Source organism: Ricinus communis, chromosome 9 (assembly GCF_019578655.1).
Source record: "Ricinus communis isolate WT05 ecotype wild-type chromosome 9, ASM1957865v1, whole genome shotgun sequence".
Lineage (NCBI taxonomy): Eukaryota > Viridiplantae > Streptophyta > Magnoliopsida > Malpighiales > Euphorbiaceae > Ricinus > Ricinus communis.
Genome location: NC_063264.1, coordinates 28,167,823 through 28,187,217, shown reverse-complemented (window position 1 = coordinate 28,187,217; position 19,395 = coordinate 28,167,823). Strand labels below are relative to the sequence as shown.

The 19,395-nt window shown below is 32.7% G+C and overlaps 1 long non-coding RNA gene across 1 annotated transcript; it reads left to right on the top strand.

Annotated features, from left to right (window-relative positions):
* The first annotated feature begins 14,783 nt into the window (after window positions 1-14,783).
* On the top strand, window positions 14,784-19,113 carry LOC125371060. The gene is made up of 3 exons (XR_007217266.1): window positions 14,784-15,904; window positions 16,724-16,905; window positions 18,790-19,113. It is a non-coding gene; the product is annotated as an uncharacterized LOC125371060 (long non-coding RNA).
* The last annotated feature ends 282 nt before the right edge of the window (window positions 19,114-19,395 follow it).

Below are 19,395 nucleotides of genomic sequence, written 5' to 3'. Positions count from 1 at the left end.
CCTTTTTAAAATAGTAAAAGTCAAAATAGAAATAGACAATAGTTAAATATTATTACCTTTTGTTGATTACTTATGAATGACCAACTAAGCCCATCGATTATGCCCAATTCTTCAAATAAAATTTACATAAACTAAGTCCATGTTTCTTTATTTTGCCTCTCAACTATCGCCCATGCAATATGGTACATCTTATTACCTGTATCTTTAACAACAGTAGATACAAGAGCACCTCCTTTGTCTTATTATGCTCTAATGTTATTCTCCCTCTCAACCATTGCCAATAGAACATGGTATATCTTATTATATGTATCCTTAACAATAGTAGATACAAGAGCACATTCCTTACTTTATTATAATATAATGTTACAGATGGACTTTTATGCAAAGTGGGTTGATTTGATTTCTCAATGTGTATCTTAAGTCAATTATCATGTATTTTTAGAAGGGGCAACAGTTGGTCCAATGTTCTTAACTGAGGCTTAAGGCAAAGGAATCCACTCTTTCCTTAACTCTTCATCATTTGTGCTGAGGGTTTGAGTGCCCTTCTTAGAAGAAAGGAGTAGTTGAGGGTGTTGCACGGGTGTAGGATTGCTAAAGGAGCTCCGTTTGTGTCTTATCTATTTTTTACAAACGATTGCTTCCAATTCTTTCGTGCTAATATTTTTGAGTGCCAAGTCATTCAAGATGTGCTTGATGTTTATGTATTAGCTTTAGGCTAAGTTGTTAATTATATATCCTCTACATTGTTCAATAGTGATAACTCGGTCAACAAGGGCGAGCTATCATTAAAGATCTTCGAGGGCTTATCTAATCTCTAAAGCACCTGCAAGAATGGTTAGAAAGCATCGGACAGGATTGTCCGGTCACTTACTTCGATGATAAAATCAGTAATTTGTCAAAGAGTTGCTAAAGTGTATAAGAGTGTAAAATAGCATGTACTTGTAAACATGGCGTCCCCATTCCTTATATAGACATTGAAGGTCTTCTAGTTCTTTTTGGAGAGAAACTCCACATTTCGTAGGTCGTCCTAGTTATATTAATATTAGAATTTGTCTTCTTATCTATTGGCAGAGTTCTAAGTCGGATCGAACTCTCTGACTAGAGTTCGTCCATGACACAATCTCTTAGACTTTTTGCTGTAATAGGATACAAACTTGGTCAACCCCGTCTTTCTTGGGTGTGACAGGTTGGCTTATAATTCTATATTATCATTAGTCCCCCCTCTTGGCTGAGAGTATTGATGCTCGGTATTTATATCTTTACTCATGCTCAGTAATCTTTACCTTGTTTGACGCTTTCTAATAGTTGTTGATAATGAAATATTTGCTAGATCAGGTCTTCAGCAAGAGGTAAGCTCGGTAATACTGTTCAAATTTGAAACGTCTATGACTCTTGACATACCTACTGACGCTTCCTACATCGCGTCTGTCATTATAAAAAAACCGCTTTCATTTATAGCCTATCAAATATTGATTATGCCCTTATATTCCAAAATCTTCTAGTGTTGGTGAGGAGGTATTCTTATCAGTTTGCCAAAAGCTTATAAAAACTCTATTTTTCTTCCTTCCCCACACTTCTCACTATTTTTCTTCTCCAACCTTTGATACCTTTATTTTTCTTGTTATTCGTCTTCTCCAAGAGAACTTAAGATCACTTTTGCTCCTTCACAAGTTCCAGTCTTTTTCACCAATAAGTGCACTTTTTTCCTATTTTTATGGTTTATTGTCTTTATAGACTGCTATTCTTTCTCATTTCTTCTAAATTTACCTTATTCCTAGATTCCCAAGGAATCGTCTCAATTTCCTTCTCCTTCTTTAGAGATTGAATTTGTTGTAGAGCACGAGTTTGTCCAAACTCGTGCCCAAGACCTCCCTAGTGACTCCTTTTTAAGAGATCAGTCCATTTCTCACTAGGAAGAGGTGGAGGGTCCTAGCTCCTCTTTTGAAGATGGTGAGAACGATCATTACTATGTCCCTAAAAAATGTGTCTAGGACCAGTATAAAATCCAGCCTCTTATACCTTAAAAGAGGTTCCAAAAGATTTCTTAAGAAACTGAAAAACTAAAGAGAATATTGAAAACTATAATTTATCACTTTTAATCTTATTAATATATAACACTTATATAAATAGGCAACACAAGGATTAGAAAAGGAAATAAATCAAATATACAAACTAAGGCATAATTACAGCTATTTTCCTATTCTATAGATATTGATTAATTCTATAATTTCAGCTAATATTCAGCTAACATATCCCTGAGAATTAGACATATTTCCAATCTAAGAATTACTATTTCCAACATTCCCCCTTAAGCTAGCTTGAATGTATCTTTCATTGCCAGCTTGCTAATTAAGTGATCGAATTGGCATTTTTACAGTCCTTTTATAAGTATATCTGCAATCTGTTCAGTGGTTGGTAGGTATGGCATGCATATCAGCCCTTTTTCAATCTTCTCCTTGATGAAGTGCTTGTCAACCTCCACATGTTTAGCTCAATCATGAAGAACAGGATTGTGAGCAATTGCAATTGCAGCCTTGTTGTCGTAATACAATTTTATCTGTAGATCGCATGGTATTATTAAATCTTCTAGCAGCCTTTTTATCCATAATACTTCACAAATCCCATGAGCAACTGCTCTGAACTCAGCTTCAGCACTACTTCTAACAACCATGTTTTGTTTCTTGCTTCGCCATGTAACTAAGTTTCCTCCGAAAAAAGTACAATAACTTGATGTAGATTTTTGGTTAATAGCACTCCCTGCCCAGTTTGCATCAGTATAAACTTCAATAAAGAAATGCCCATATTTTTTAAACAATAGACCTTTACTAGGTGAACCCTTTAGATATCTTAGGATCCTATATACTGCTTCAAAATGTTCTTGTCCTGGTGAATGCATGAATTGACTAACTCGATTTACAGCAAATGCTATATCAGGACATGTATGAGATAAATAAATCAGTTTTCCAAAAAGTCTTTGGAAATTTTTCTATATTTATCACATCTTCAGATTTAGCATGCTGTAATTTCAGATTCAGTTCGGTAGGAGTTTCAGCTACTTTACAACTGAGCAAACCTGTTTCATTGAGTAAGTCAAGTATGTACTTGTGTTGAGTAACAAAAATACCTTCCTTAGACCTTGCAAACTCCATGCCAAGAAAGTATTTTAATGTTCCCAAGTCTTTAATTTCAAAGTCTTAGGCAAGTCCCTTCAATCTTTCTAGCTCGGTATAGTCATCACCTATCAAAATTATATCATCCATATAAACAATTAAAATAGTTATTTTCCCTTACTTGGAATGCCTATAGAACATAGTATGATCTGCTTGGCTTTGGCAATAACCATGGCTTTTTACTACCTTCCTAAAACGTTTAAATCAAGCTCTTAGGGATTGTTTAAGACCGTACAAGGATTTCTTCAACCTGCAGACTTTGTTTTCACCAAACTCTTTTTCAAAACCTGGAGGTAAACTCATGTATACTTCCTCTTCCAAGTCTCCATTTAGGAAGGCATTTTTAACATCTAACTATTGTAAATGCCATTATAGTTCACAACCAAGGATAATAAAACTCAAACTGAGTTTAGTTTGGCAACATGAGCAAAGGTTTCTTGATAGTCAATTCTGAAGGTCTGTGTAAACCCTTTTACAATGAGTCTGGCCTTATATCTCTCTATATTGCCATTAGCAGTGTCTTTTACTGTAAATACCTATTTTCACCCCATAATCTTTTTATCTCTTGGTAAGCTGACTACTTCCCAAGTGCCATTCCTTTTTAAAGCATTCATCTCTTGCATAACTGCTAACTTTCAATTTGAGTCACCAATAGCTTCCTTAATGGTTCTTAGAACAAACAAGTTAGATACATTAGAAATAAATGCTCTATGATTTTTGGAAAGTCTATGGTAGGACAAATATTTGGCAACAAGATGTTGGGTGCAGGTTTGGGTTCCTTTCCTTATGGCTATAGGAATATCAAGATTTGATGGAGGTGAATGAGAAAAATCATGAGGACTAGAATTACCTAAATCATTTGAAGGACCTTCATTCTAAGATTCTAATTGGTTTTCTGACATAATGACAGACAAGTCTTTACCCTTCCACCTTTTCTTGTTGTGTTTGCAGTCTTCTAGTGATTTCCATTCATAATCATTAAGCAGATCTAGATCTTGCCATAACCGCTTTAAAGAATTGAAGTACTTAGTGACACTATTCTCTCCTTAATGAAGTTCACCAAGTTTTATTATCAATTCATATATTTGGGACTGATTGCCCATATCATAGTACATTTTATTAATATTATCCTAAAATTCTTTAGCTGTGGAATAACACATATAGTTGGAGCTGATGTCTTCCTCCATGGAATTTACAAGCCATGTCATGACCATAGGGTCTTCAGCATCCCAAACAGCATATTGAGGAATCCTCCTTTGCTGGGGTGGTCTTCTCTCCTGTCAGATAGCCAATTTTTCTACTTCCCCGAATATGCATTCGAACAGATTGAGACCAACGAAAAAAGTTATCACCATTCAATCGAATATTTGTGATTCTAATAGAGTAAGAAACAGAGTTAGGTGTATTAGTTGTAGAGTTTTTTGGCGGCACAGTGGAAGAAGTGGAATCAGATGAAATTTCTGACATGGTGAAGGAGGGCTTAAAAAATCAAGAGTGGATGTATAAATCAAGCCAAGCTCTGATACCATGAAAAACTAGAGAGAATATTGAAAACTATAATTTCTCACTTTTAATCTTATTGATATACAACACCTATATAAATAGGCAATACAGGGATTATAAAGAAAATAAATTAATATACAAACTAAGGCATAAGTATAGCCATTTTCCTATTCTATAGATATTGACTAATTCTATAATTTCAGCTAATATACAGCTAACATATCCCTGAGAATTAGACTTATTTCCAAGCTAAGAATTACTATTTCCAAGATAAAAAAATTCCTGAGCATGGGCATATAGTTTTATATGAGGAACATCTAGAAGCTAGCTTGAGACTTCCTTTAGATCCCTTTATTAGATCGGTAATTGTTGAAATGAACGTTTCCATATTCCAGCTACACTTGAACTTGATTCGATTGCTCGTTGCTTTTAAAGAACTGTCTAAAAACTCTAGTATAGTTCCAACTCCCTATTCTTTTGTTTAGTTTTTTACCTAGTTGCTCGGGCTTCTAAGTATTCTTTTATATATTTGAGGGCTCAAGCTAGGTCCAAGTTACTAGATGAACTTGTCTCTTCTGTTCATAACTGGTGCGATTATTTTTTTTTGGTCTCCCACAAAACTGATTTTACCAATCTTTCAAGGAGATGGCATGTTCCTCCTCTTAAGAAACCCATTAAACTTACCCAAAAAACATATCTTATAAATAGGCAAACTCTAATGAGTATTAGAAAGAAAGGGACTGCTTTACTTGTGGCTCTTTTGATTGAGCAATACCTTTCTGAGCTCGACATCATCGAACAAGGATCTGAGCTAGGTGTCAGCACTTCAAGCATACCTACTCGACATTTCTTGTTCGATACTTTTTACTTTATCTCTGTCTTATTGTAGGCCTCTGACGTAATTTGCCTATATCTCATTTTGCAATGATCGATTTGAAGCAGTTGAAGAAAATTAAGCTCAATAAAGGCAAAAGACATGTCAGCTCTTCTTTAGCTCCTCTAGTTCCTCCTCCTGCTTTAGTTCCTAATGAAGTCTGTGAGGAAAACACGGCTTCTGCCGATCCAACCTTTAGGCTTGAAACTGGAGATCAGTCCTTCATATTATGCTTGCCTCCTTCCTCTCAGAGTCTAGGGAAGCGTCCTCGGTTGATAGACAAGGATGATTGCGTGGAGGTAGATACTCCTGCTTTAGGTTGTTGTCCTGATACTCGGCCTTATTTGGAAAAAAAGTATAGGATATGGCCAACCGTACAAACCCTTCCCTTGGTTGAAGAGCTTGTTAGTCTTCTTTCCTTTAAGGCTGATGTTCAAGAGCTTGATAAATCCTTCTGAGCTTCATGCTCAACAGATGTCTCTTATCCTTTAGGTAACCTAGTTTCTTACCGATCTTATATTTCTTCTCCTTTTGCTTGGATTAAGATACTGATTCTTTTCTTGTAGGTTGTAATTCTAGGCAATGCTCGAATGAGGTACCAAATGTATAAAAAGTAATATAGTTATGATGTCATTTCTGATTATTTATTACTAATTGCAATAATATAAAAATTATTTTTAAAATATTTATAAATTATTATTATTATTACTATTTTTGCATGTATAGAATCCAAGATATTGAAATTCGAGAATTGAAATTTGCTGAAATTCAAATTATGATCTCTGCATTTCCTATAAGATATAAGTAGAAAAGAAGAAGATGCTGAAGATGATGACAAGTGCCATGAAAAGCTCTTCTCTCCGTTACAGCCCAAGAAAGCCATCTCTCTCTTTTTCTTTTTCTACTTCTTCACAGCTAAAGCTCACAACTTGACACTCTCATCTTTCTCTTAGTCTCTTCTCCGAAGGTAATGTAAATGTCAAACAACAAAAGCACTAATTTTTACTCTCTACCACCAAAAAGATGTATCCTCTTGCCTTTTTGGTGCAATTTGGATTTCTTTTCTCTAAATTCATTTTTGGTTTATTAATGAGCAAAAGGGTTTTCTCTGTTACCAAAGGGTTTTCTTTGTAACCAAACAGAGTAATTAGAATTATTATTTTTTTGTTTTATTTTTTGTCAATGTTATTTGTTACCAAACAGAGTAATTATATTTTATTTTTTGGCTTTATTTTCTTTTTATGTTATTTGCTGATTATTACTTGTTGAATGAATGAATTCTATAAATGATATATTGTCATATTCTATCTCTAAAGAAGAGGAAATATATATACATTTACATCTTCCTAATCAGAAGCTAAGTTAGGAAGCAATTTACATCTTCCTAATCAGGAGCTAAATTATGAAGCAATTCTATTCTAAGAAAATAACAATCAGCCTATACAGGAAGCTAAATCAGCCTATATAGGAATTAGCCTATACAGGAAACTATAATTAGCTTATAATCAAGGGATTTATTCTATAATCAAGGGATTTATTCTATAATCAATGAGCTAATTCCGACACTCCCCTTCAAGTTGGTGCGTGGATATCTATCATGCCCAACTTGTTAACCATATCATGGAAAATCTTTCTAGACACTGCTTTAGTTAGTATATCAGCTAGCTGCTATTTTGAGATGAGAAATGAGAACTGTACAATCTTTTGGTTGAGCTTTTTCTTTGATGAAGTGACAATCAACTTCAACGTGTTAGGTACGATCCTGTTGTACGGGATTTTGGGCAATCTCAAGGGCAACGTTGTTATCGCAATAAAGTTTCATTGGACTTGCATTATCTATCCCTAGAGATTGTAAGATACTTTTAATCCATAATAACTCACATAAACCATATGTCATTCCACACTTGATCGTGCCATAACTTTTTATTTTTTTTACTTTTCCAAGTAACAAGATTTCCTTCTACAAAACTAAAGTAGCCTAAAGTAAATCATCTTGTTAATTGATCACCTGCCCAATCAGTATTAGTGTATCCTGCAATGTACGAGCTGCCATTTTTTGAGAATAACAGCCCCTTGTCTAGAGTCCCCTTTAGGTATCTCAAGATCCGATATACTACGTTCATGTGTTCTTCATTAGGTGTATGCATGAATTGTCTCATAACACTCAAAGCATATGCTATGTCGAGCCTTATGCGAGTTAAATACATTAATCTTCCAACCAGTCTTTAATAGTGTCCCACATCTCTTGGAACTTATTTTGAGAACAAACTGAGTTTATGATTTACCTCTATTGGTGTTTTAACTGGTTTGCAATCAAGCATTTCGGTTTCAGTCAACAAATCAAGAACGTACTTCCTTTGTGAAAGGGGAACTCCTTTTTCTGATCCTTCATTTCAAATTCACTAGCCAAATATTCCTGCAACAACTTCATTTCACAAGGATCATCTCTAGTCAAGATCATATCATCAACATACACTATTTAAGTCGTTACCTTCCTTTCTTTATGTTTGATAAATAAAGTATGGTCAGCATCACTTTTGTTTATAACTGAATGTCTTCACTGCTGAAGTGAACTCCAAACCAAGGTTGAGGTGATTGTTTAAGGTCGTATAATGCCTTTTTCAGCTTACAAACTTCATCTTTATATGAAGTATTATATTTTACTCCCAGTGGTAGCTCCATATAGACTTCCTCTTCTAAATCTCCATTAAGAAAAGAATTTTTAACATCAAATTGATGCAAAGGCCAATCTCGATTTGCTGCTACAGAAATTAGAATACAAATAGTGTTGAGTTTTGCCACTGGGCGAAAGTCTTTTGATAATCTACTCCGTACTTCTGTGTAAAACCCTTCGCGACTTACCTTGCCTTATATCTGTCAATGGTTCCATCTGATTTGAGTTTGATGGTGTAACCCCGTCTGCAACTAACCATTTTTTTCCTTTGGGTAATGGAATAAGATCCCATATATAATTCTTTTATAAAGCCTCCATTTCTTCATTCATTGCTTTTGTCCACTTTGGATCTACCAAGGTATCCTTCACACTACTAGGAATAGATATTTAGTAACAAGTGCATATAAACTAGACAATCTATGTATCAAAAGGTAATTACCAGTTGGATATCTAATATTGGTTCTAAGATCAGGTTCATATTGTTTCTCTGGTATACCTTTATTTGATATTTGTGGATATCTAGAAGGAAAATTTTCAGTAGAGATGTTTACTTCATTGAACTCATCAAATATAGGATTTAGGTATACCTGGGTGGAAGTATTGATATCTATGACATTCTGTGATGACTCTTCGGCCAATGGTGTTAAATGAATGACTCTTCAGATGGTGGTGATTCTGTAGAAGATATTAGTAATTGTGAGTCTCTAGAAGAAACTAATAACTCCTCATCCCTCTTTTTTTCAAGAACTTGTTGATTATTATGCCAAAAACTTTCACTCATTTCTTCCAGAACTAGAAAATATGTTAGATTTTCTTGTGATAGAGTTTCCTTGTTGAAAATCTCCCCTTGAGACTGAGTATCGACCTTTTCAAAGTTCTAATTCATGAAAGGACACATCCAAGGTCATATGTATTCTTTTTGTGAGTGGATCATAGAAACGATAACCTTTTTGAAAGTTTGAGTAACCAACAAATACACAATGTTTTGCGCAGGGATCAAGTTTGTTTCATAGTACCTTCGGAATGTAGATATATACTGTACAACCAAATATCCTAAGTTCAAGATTTGGGACATGCGGCAGAGAGAAGAAAGTTTGCATCTTTTGTTGAGGAGTTTGAAAATCAATTACTTGAGAAGGAACTCGATTAATTAGATACACAACAGATTTCACGCCTTCTCCCTAGTAAAAATAAGGCATCTTTATGTCAAAGAGAGAGGTACGAACAATTTCCATATTCTATCTATTTTTTTTCTCCACCAAGCCATTTTGTTGCAGGGTATAGGTATTCGAAGTATGATAACAATTCCCCCGTTCACTTAAGAACTTTCCACAAGTAGTATCTAAGAATTCTAATGCATTGTCTGTTTGCCAAACATGAATTTGCCTTTGATATTAAGTGCTCACCATATTATGGAATTCCTGAAAAGCTATAGATACATTACTTTTCTTATGAAATATGGATGCCCATGTCATCCTAGTGCACTCATCAATGAATGTAATAAAATTATGCTTTAGAAAAAGAAGGAACCTTTACAGGACCCCATACATCAGAGTATATAAATCATAAAAGGTCAGAACATTTATTCAAACTCGGCAAATAAGAAATACGATGGCTTTTGGCCAGTTCACAAACATCATAAATAAAATCTGAAACATTCAAATTCAAAAAGATATACGGTTGCAATTTCTTTAAATATCCAAATGAAACATGTTCCAATCTCCGATGCCATAACCAAACAGTTGCTTGAGCTTTATCTTTACTACTCGTTTGACATGCATGACTAATTTTTTCTTTCTCTTTTTTGATCAAATCCAAGTAATAGAGTCTATTTCTTTTAACACCATAACCAAAAATCCTCCGAGTGAGAATGTCCTGAAAAACACAAAAAGAAGGCCAAAAAGTTACAATACAAGCAAGAGAAGAGGTTATTTGGCTAACTAACAAAAGATTATATTCAAGAGATGGGAAAATTAAGACAATATCTAGAGTAAGAGTAGTAGATAAGATGGCAGATCCATCGTTAGTGATTGGAGAAGTATCATCATTAGCTGTAGATACAACTGATTGAGGCGATGGACGAATGCATTTTAATTCTAAATCTCTAGTCATATGATCAGATGCACCTGTATTAATAATCCAAGTAATATTCTTAGAAGCTGTGAAAAAGCATTTGCCTTACCAACAATACTGAGTGAGCGACATTTACTAGAGGTTGTGATTTATTCTCCAGATTTTGTTTGACTTCTTCTGTGTCTGTCATCATAACCTTTGCTGCAATCTTCTTTCTTGGTTTTTTTGAGAAGTCCCACCATTCAGGATAGCTAACAATCTCATAGTATTTTTATTTTGAATGTCCTGTTTCACCACAATGACTACAAATAAAAAAATTAGACTTGGCAATCCGAATTTTTACTAAACTAGGTGACACTACTGGTTGAGCTCTCTTGGAAACCATAGCTGAACTTTCAGATATGATTCTAGATCCTCCCATTGTAAGTTTTTGTTAACAATCTCTTCTGACATATGCATAAGTACTTTCCATATCGAGTTTGGGATCCTTTTATAAAATTTCTCCACGAACTTGATCAAAATCAGGATCAAGCCCACTCAAAAAGATATGGACCCGAAGCCTAGACATTGTAGAATGCATTTGGACCAGCCCTTCAACTGTTCCTTCTTGAGAGATCATTCGATGATCTATTTCCTAGAAAATAGCAATAAGTTCATTATAGTATGTGGACAGTAGTCTACCATTTTTTGCAATAGAGGAGGACTTCCTGTTCAATTCAAAAAGACAAGTCTCGTCTGATCCGTCATAGAAGGTCTTGGCTACAGCTAAATTAGGAAGCAATTCTATTCTAAGAAAATAACAATTAGCCTATACAGAAAACTAAATCAGCCTATACATGAAACTATAATCAGCTTATAATCAAGACCAATAATCGAGGGATTTATTCTATAATCAAAGAGCTAATTCTGACATTACTGGTTTTGTTTCATAATGTTTAGGGGGTTTGTCAATAAACACTATTAAGAGGCCAAAATATCTGTCAGTTATTTGCATGGCAAGAAGATATGATTCCAAAACTAGGAAGAGACATGTACTCTCTCTTCTTTTATATGTTAACATCTCAATTGATGGGTCTCATTTTAAATTATCATGTAATTTTGTTCACATCATAGGCTCTATTGTCTTTTGTTTCTCTAGTTTACTTTATTATTATTGTACAGATATGTTGATTCCTAGGGGCAAATAAAAATAACAAAGGAAGTAAGAAATTAGTAAATTGTAGAGCTGGTTTGATTATTAGAAACACACAAGGGAACATAATTAGGGTGTTGAGACTCTTTAGTATGGCTTGGTGAAATTATTGATGACCTTTTTTATTGAAAAGCATATGTATACAATTATTGCTTCTTAAGAGAAACTATTGTTTGGCTGGTATAGCTACATTATTATATTTGAAGTTGAGTTTATGAGTTGAAGCTATAAGCCTTATTTGTAATAAGTGTGCAAAAATTCCTGAAAATCATAATACTTATGCCAAGGTTTCATTTCTTTCAAATTCCATTCATTCCTTAGTTGAAGGAATTGAATTCTAACAACTATAAGCCTTCCAAACATGAGAATTGACTAAATAGAATTCAATTTAATTGAATTCTTGCATTTATGCACTTTTCCAAGCATATTAATTAAAAAAAATTAGAATGCATTTGGTAATACTTGCATGTGTAAGCATATGCCGCCAGCGTTCATCCTGAGCCAGGATCGAACTCTTCACGAAATTCTTAAATCTTTGCCTGCTAAGTAAGAGGATAACAAGTTACAAATTCTATCTCGGTAGGATATACATGTATTTTATTTCTATTACTGTGAAATTCATAAATGTAGTAGTTAACAAATGAAATAGTTAATAACGGAATTACTATTATCCTATGTTTTTAGAGGTTTGATATTTAGTAAGAGGATTTATCCCTATGTTAAATTTTAGACAGATTTTACATCCCTAAGATTTGAGTACAATCAGTCACAGTTTCAATTTCTCCCAATTCTCAGAAAAGAAATAAAGATAAATGCATTAGTTTATTTGAATCAACCATGAACCTTTTATGACGTGTTTGTAAAATTCTGCACATAAATTTTGAAGTGACTAGGATATTAATAACCAGTTATTTATGTTGAAATTACTAAAGTAAAATGGAGGATTAGTTAAAGGGGGTCTAGAGATTCAGCAACTCTGAAATGGTTTTGAGTTGTATGCACAGGTAATTAGTAGAAGAAGGGGCGAAGACCCAGAGAAGAAGAGGAAGAGGACAAGGAAATCAACCAGTAGGAAATCGCCAGGCCTGTCCCATCTGCAGGGACTGGATACGTGTATAACAAGATCAAAGGAAAGAAGATAATAAAGAAGCTTGAGATAAAAAAAAATATGATGCTAATATGAGGCATCATGTTATTTTCAATGAGACAAGATACGCTAGTAAGAATACTTTTAACTCTCAAACACGTCCGTATCTGTTAGAAATATTTTAAATATTTCATATTTATTTAACGAGAGTCAAACCATCAAAACTGTATTATTTTTTTAATTCTGTAACACAACTCAAATAACAATTCAAATAAAATAACAGTCCGGTAAAAATAATAATATTGTCTCCAATACCATCACATAATAATTCATACATTTAATTCAATTAATCACAACTTAAATTTATATAACAGAATATTACTCCTACTCAAATTAATCTACAATAATTCTAAAAAAACAGGCAACTAATTAATTAAATAGTTTAATTAATTAATTCTAACTAACAAATAAATACACAAAATATTTTCTAATAACTTTAAAATAATTTTCAAAGTCTAAATAAAATTATACCGAGCCGAAATTTAAACTTCTACGCATTTGAAAAATACCGGAGTCCGAAGGCCAGTATCGCCAATGGTGTCGGATTTCGAATCCGAAAGCACTTACGTGAAACTTGAGTTGCGGTGTGTCCAAATATACAAACGTCTTCGTCTGTTCCTTGCCTGCCGAGGGCTCCCTCGTCGTCACCAGCCCATCATCGTCATCCACGCAGCCTCCATCCATCGAGGAGGAGCTGCTCACAAGGAGGAAGTTTCCTCCTCTGCTGCCAACATAAAAAAGACTCTCGCTTTAAAGAAATGTCGTAAGAAGGACTAATCCCAACTTCTAATCACCGAAGTTTTATGAGGAATACAATGGAGAGCAATTGCATTTTAGCAAAGGACGCTTTTCAAAACTTAAGATTTTGCATCTTCGTAGCTTGACTAAATTGAATAAATCGATAATAGAGGAAGGATCATTGCCTGTTATTGAAAAGCTAATAATTGGGCCTTGCCTAAAGTTGAAGGAGCTGCCCTCCGGCATTCATTTTTTAAGAAATCTCAAAAGGCTGGAATTTATTGACATTCAAAGAGAATTTGCAATTGGCACTTGGAGGTCATGAATATTGGAAAGTTGAGCATATACCACTTGTCCTTCTCTACTACAAGACTGAAGGATTCAGATTCACTTTCTACAAGCTCGGTGATGTGTACTTGCTTAAACACTTAGAGTACTCAAAATAAGATTCCTCGAAACAACAGAATATTGTGAGTTTCTCTAACATAAGAATACAAAAAAAAAATATTGTTTCTAAGTATCTTAATTGCTCAAATTCGGATTTCTAGATGAAAGAATTTCGTTCTATCAACAAAACAAATATTTCGAAAAAAAAAATGGCCAACTTACCCATATTCCACAGGAATAATTTAGAAAGATTTTTGAAGAATATTGTGATGTGATAATAAAAAATGAGTGGCAAAAGCAAAATAAGACAGAAAAGTTATTATTCTAGGTGGTCCAGCCCTTTGTTCATTAGGGAGGACAAAAAGAAAGATAACAAGAAACGTCTAGAAAGGAAAGATAATTTACAAAATACGATCTATCCATATCTAATGTATCAATTTCAAATATTGAAAATTTAAAATTAAAAGAGAATTTCTTTATTCTATATTTTATTCTGAAATGCTTTGTTTTGATCTATGAGATTTCTTTATGCTAAGTTTCTTAATATATTATTTTAGGCTAACTTTTTTTTTTCCTTTTATTTATTTTAAAAAAGTAATTTGCACATTTTGTGAGTAGCTGATTGAAAATTTGCAGAGAGCATTAGTGATTGATTTTGCTTTAATCTATACAATGCTTTCAAGTATTCTAATCCAAAATGAAGAGTTAGGAGTTTGATTCTATTGGGATTTTATCAGAATAAGTTGCAGGCAATACATATTTAAAAATCTGTTGTGTTACCTTCATTCATTTTAAGGGATTCCTTGTACACATATATTTCAAATTACAAATACTTCTTCAGCAACGAAATAGAGACCCCCTTTTTTCCCTCCCTCTTAGTCCTAATTTTTAGTTTTATAAAATAATACATACATAATCATGTTATATTTCTTTCTTGAACTGAACCATATTTAACATAGCAACAAATTAATACTAAATGGACAAGAGTGATGTTGGGTATGTTGCTAACAAAATAAGTGAAACTATAACTAATAGTTAAGATAGGATTCAGAGGAACATCAATGCCACAAATACAAGATAGGATTGTTAGCCACAGGAATTGAAGTTATTTAAATAAGTTGCTTTATGTTAATAGTTTAGCTACTTATATAGTTAATGGTCTTTTATGCAGGTTTATCAGGCTGCTTCCTTACTTTAGTTGATACTTCATTTGACTCTGTTGTTGTGGCTTTATGACTCTTGGTTCAGTTGATGTTGTAATTGTAGAAAAGTTGTTTTATCCTTCATTGATACTGTAATCATGTGTATGTTTTGCCCATTTAGTATTAATTTGTTGCTATGTTAAATATGGTTGAGATTGACCTGTAGTTTTTGTTGCTTTAGTTTTTTTTTTTTATTATCAGAAATAATGAATATTCCATTACTGAGAAGGAGAAATATCCTCATACAATAAGTTTGAGAGAATGCTTGGGGCCTGGTACAAAATTCCCCTAAAATCAAGCACCCCCACATTTCTAGAGAGCCTATGTGCTACCTTGTTAGACTCTCTAGAGATGTGCCGGAATTGAACATTAAAAATCTTACCACTCCTATTGGCAATCTCCTCTACTATTGACAAAATTCTCCATGGAGTTTGGTCTTTGTGGCTAGCCAAGGAGCTAATAACCACTAACGCATCGAATTCGAAGAATATACTCTGCCATGAAATGCCCTCTACAAATCTTACCGCCTCCCTAAGAGCTTCCGCTTCTTCAGCCACCACCGCCGATCTGCAGCAAAATTCCTTACATCCTGCAAAAATCAATGAACCTCTCGCGTCTCTACACACAAAGGCTGCTTTCCCTATACCGTTGCTTTGGTGGAAAGAAGCGTCACAATTTATTTTGTAGAGTCCATCTGGGGGGACCTCCCATGCCGCTGCACCCTTTTGATTTTGTGAACCTTCATTTTGAGGTTTGGCCGGCCACAATAACGGATCCAGCTCGACCACTTTCTACAAGCTTGTTGCAGTTGTTATTATGGGCAAATTAAATAACATGTGCCCGGGCTTTATAGCTGCAGTGTGTCCAAGAGGGAAGCTTGAGATCAAGAAAGATGACCTTTAATAAAAAGTCATGTTCTTTGCAATGCGGCAATAATGAAACAAGTGAGAAGCCTCTTTCCAACTGTTGCTCAATACAAACTGTTATTTGTTAGTATGATTTATTATAGCATATTGACTACTATGTATGAAAGAAATTTTATAACATGCCACCTAAATTCTGGTTTTTGGATTCTTGTCCTAACAAATAAAATAAAAGACTCATCCAGGTTTTCCATTTTTGCTGCAAATTAAAGAAGAAATTTACTACTCTTTTGGCTGAGTACTCTGTGTGCTCTCAGTTAGTTCATCCTTTCATACTTTTCATATATTTCCCAGTTTCAGTTTGTAGCATTGCCTTTCAGCTTTATATTTTTGTTGGAGTTATTTAGCTGTACTACTCATATGTCTTTCAGCTTTGACCGTTAATCTTTGTACAATTTATTACTGACATTGTTTTGGCAGCAATTTGTGAGAGAATAATATATTTTGCCCTGGTGAGTTATGCATTTCATTAACTCATTTGATTTATAGGGCCATGAAATTATATTTGTAGCTTGCTTCACTCCACAGCTTAGCACAAAAGTGTTTCACCCAAACCTTTCTTCCATTACTTGCTTCACTCCACAGTTTGCATAACAACATTATTTTCAAAAACCTTTGTTCCCAATTTGTAGAGTGTAGGTTAAGCATCTGCTTTTTTGGGTCCTCTCTTTTAAAATGGTCAGGATTATTCCTAAATTCAACTTCTAATTCTATATTTATTTTGAAATTGGTAATCTCTCTCTCCTTTCAATCTCATTTCTTAGTTCTTAGTTTTATTGTATAAAAATGTAAATACTTGTTAATTTGCTAGTTCATTTTCATTTTCCCTTTCATGTGAAGGGTCCAAGCTCACATGCTTTTATCAAAGAATTGAAGGACTATAAGCAAGCATCATAGGTCTATCACTTGCTGGTGCATGCAAAATTTAGCTAGAGGAATTTGCTCTCTATCTCTCATTGCAACTCTTCAAATTGTCTACTGATCAGCTTAAGAGGCTTCATTAACTTTAGCTCAAACCATAGGTAATGTCCTTCCCTTAGATGATGAGTTTTCTTTTTCAATGATTAAAGGTAGAGTTCAAAAAACTAGTTTGTGGTTTGATACTTTTATAGAGAGACAAAAATAGTTTTTGTATCAAATATGTTTGGTGTATTTTATTATTTAAGTATTTTTCAGGTACCTATTGTTTCTCCTTTTTTCACATATATTGTAAATATTGATAGAATGTAAACTTTTGGTATAATAAACATTTTTTAAGTAATTTATATCAGAGTAAATAATTGTAAACTTTTGGTATCACTTTATGATCATAATAAATTATTAGAATATAGGTATTTAAATTTAATCAAATTTTAAAATGATATTTTGAAGGTCTAAATTGCTAATTAAATTCTAAATTTTACACTTTTTTAGCAATTTTATCCAATTATTTCAAATTTTGAAAATAAATATTCATGCTTTCAATTTATTTTCAAAATTTAAGAGACAATTTTTGTAATTTAACGATACAAAAGATGATGTGGCAAGTCAAATATGTTTATTAAAAAATAAAAAATTAGAAATCAGCAAAAGTTTAATCCTAAATTTAGCAATGTAGCCATTAAAGATATAATTGCATCAAATCTTTTGCTAATTCTCAATTTTTTTTAATAAAGCACATTTAATTTATAACATCATCTTTTTCATTGTAAAATTGTAAAAATTATCATTGAAAAATGCTTTTAAAAATAAAATAAATGCATGGGTGTTTACTTTTTATTATGATAATATTATAGTATTTGGCTTATATTGGATGTCTATCATTATATCTATGGATAGATTTTGTTGTGTAAATAGAACTCTATCTTTGTAACCCTTTATACCTATAAATAGATACTACAATCAATGGAATGACACATAAACACCCATACATACATATACACTATACAGAAAAAATTACTTTTTCTTTTCTCTTTATTTTCTTTGTTCTTGTTCTTTAGTTTATAATACTCCTTATTCTTCTTATTCTTTATTTTACAACACTTTATCAACATGATTGCTTAAAACAAGATTCAAGGTAGAGTTATTTTTTTCTTTTTAAATAAAAAAATTGTGTGAGGCTATACTCTATCTTTATTGAATTTATTATTAAATTCTCAAGGATCCGTTTTGATAGTCCTAACGAGTATATAGCATCTTTTTTTTATATAATTTTGTGGCTTTTTGAATTTCTATTAAATTTCTTTGTTTTAACTAAATACTAGTTTATATTATAATTATAAGCTTTAGTTCCTAAAGAACTAATATTAATTTTAGTTATTGAAGAACTAAATAAATAAATAAATAAATAAAGGTATAAATTTCTAAAGGACTAGGTGTTTTGAAATCTAGTATCCTAATCTATTAAGGAGTTAATATTTTATATTCCTGAAGAACTAAATCTATTAGTCTTCAGAAAATTGATACTAATTGACGTGTTATTCTTTTTTTATATAGAAAGAAAAAATATTATGGATCATACTCAATCATTAATAGGATTAAGAAAAAATGATGTAGATTTATGTCTCGCGGACTGTGCTACCACGCATACTATATTAAGAGATAATAAATATTTTTTTCACTTAACAATGAAAAAAATTTATGTCAGTATAATATTTGGTAGTAAAAAAATAATTGAAGGCTCAGTAAGAGTAAATATATTACAACATTGAGGTACATATTTTTTTATTAAAAATAAATTATTCTGCTCAAAATCTCGTAGAAATTTATTGAGTTTTAAAAATATTCACCAAAATAGATATTGAAACTATAAACGTGGGAGATATTGAATATTTTCTAGCTTATATTACACATATATGTGTACTATTAAAATAAATATGGTAGTAAACCATAAGTCTATTGACTCAAATATTTTTCTTATTTGGCAGATCGATTAGGTCATCCTGAATCAACAATAATGTAAGAATTATTGAAAGCTCTTATGGCCATCCATTGAAGAACCAGAAGATTCTTCAATCTAATGAATTCTCATGTTCAGCTTGCTCTCAAGGAGAGCTGATTATTAGTTCTTCACTGAGCAAAATTAAAAATGAATCACCTAAATTTCTACAATGTATACAAGACAATATTTGTAGATTAGTTCATCCACCATGTAGACTATTTAAATATTCTATGGTGTTAATAGATGCATCAATAAGATGATCATATGTATGTTTATTATCAACTCGAAATCTGACATTTGTCAGATTACTTGCTCAAATAATTCGATTAAGAGCACAATTCCCAGAATATACTATTAAGACAATTCGTCTTGATAATGCTGTTGAATTTACATATAAGGCCTTTAATGATTATTGCATGTCAATTGAAATAACTGTTGAACATCCAGTAGTTCATATTCATACTCAAAATGGTCTAGCAGAATCTTTTATTAAATCTCTCAAATTGATAGCTAGACCATTGCTTACAAAAATAAATCTCCCAATAATTGCTTGGGGACATGTAATTTTACATGCAACAACTATTATTTGCAT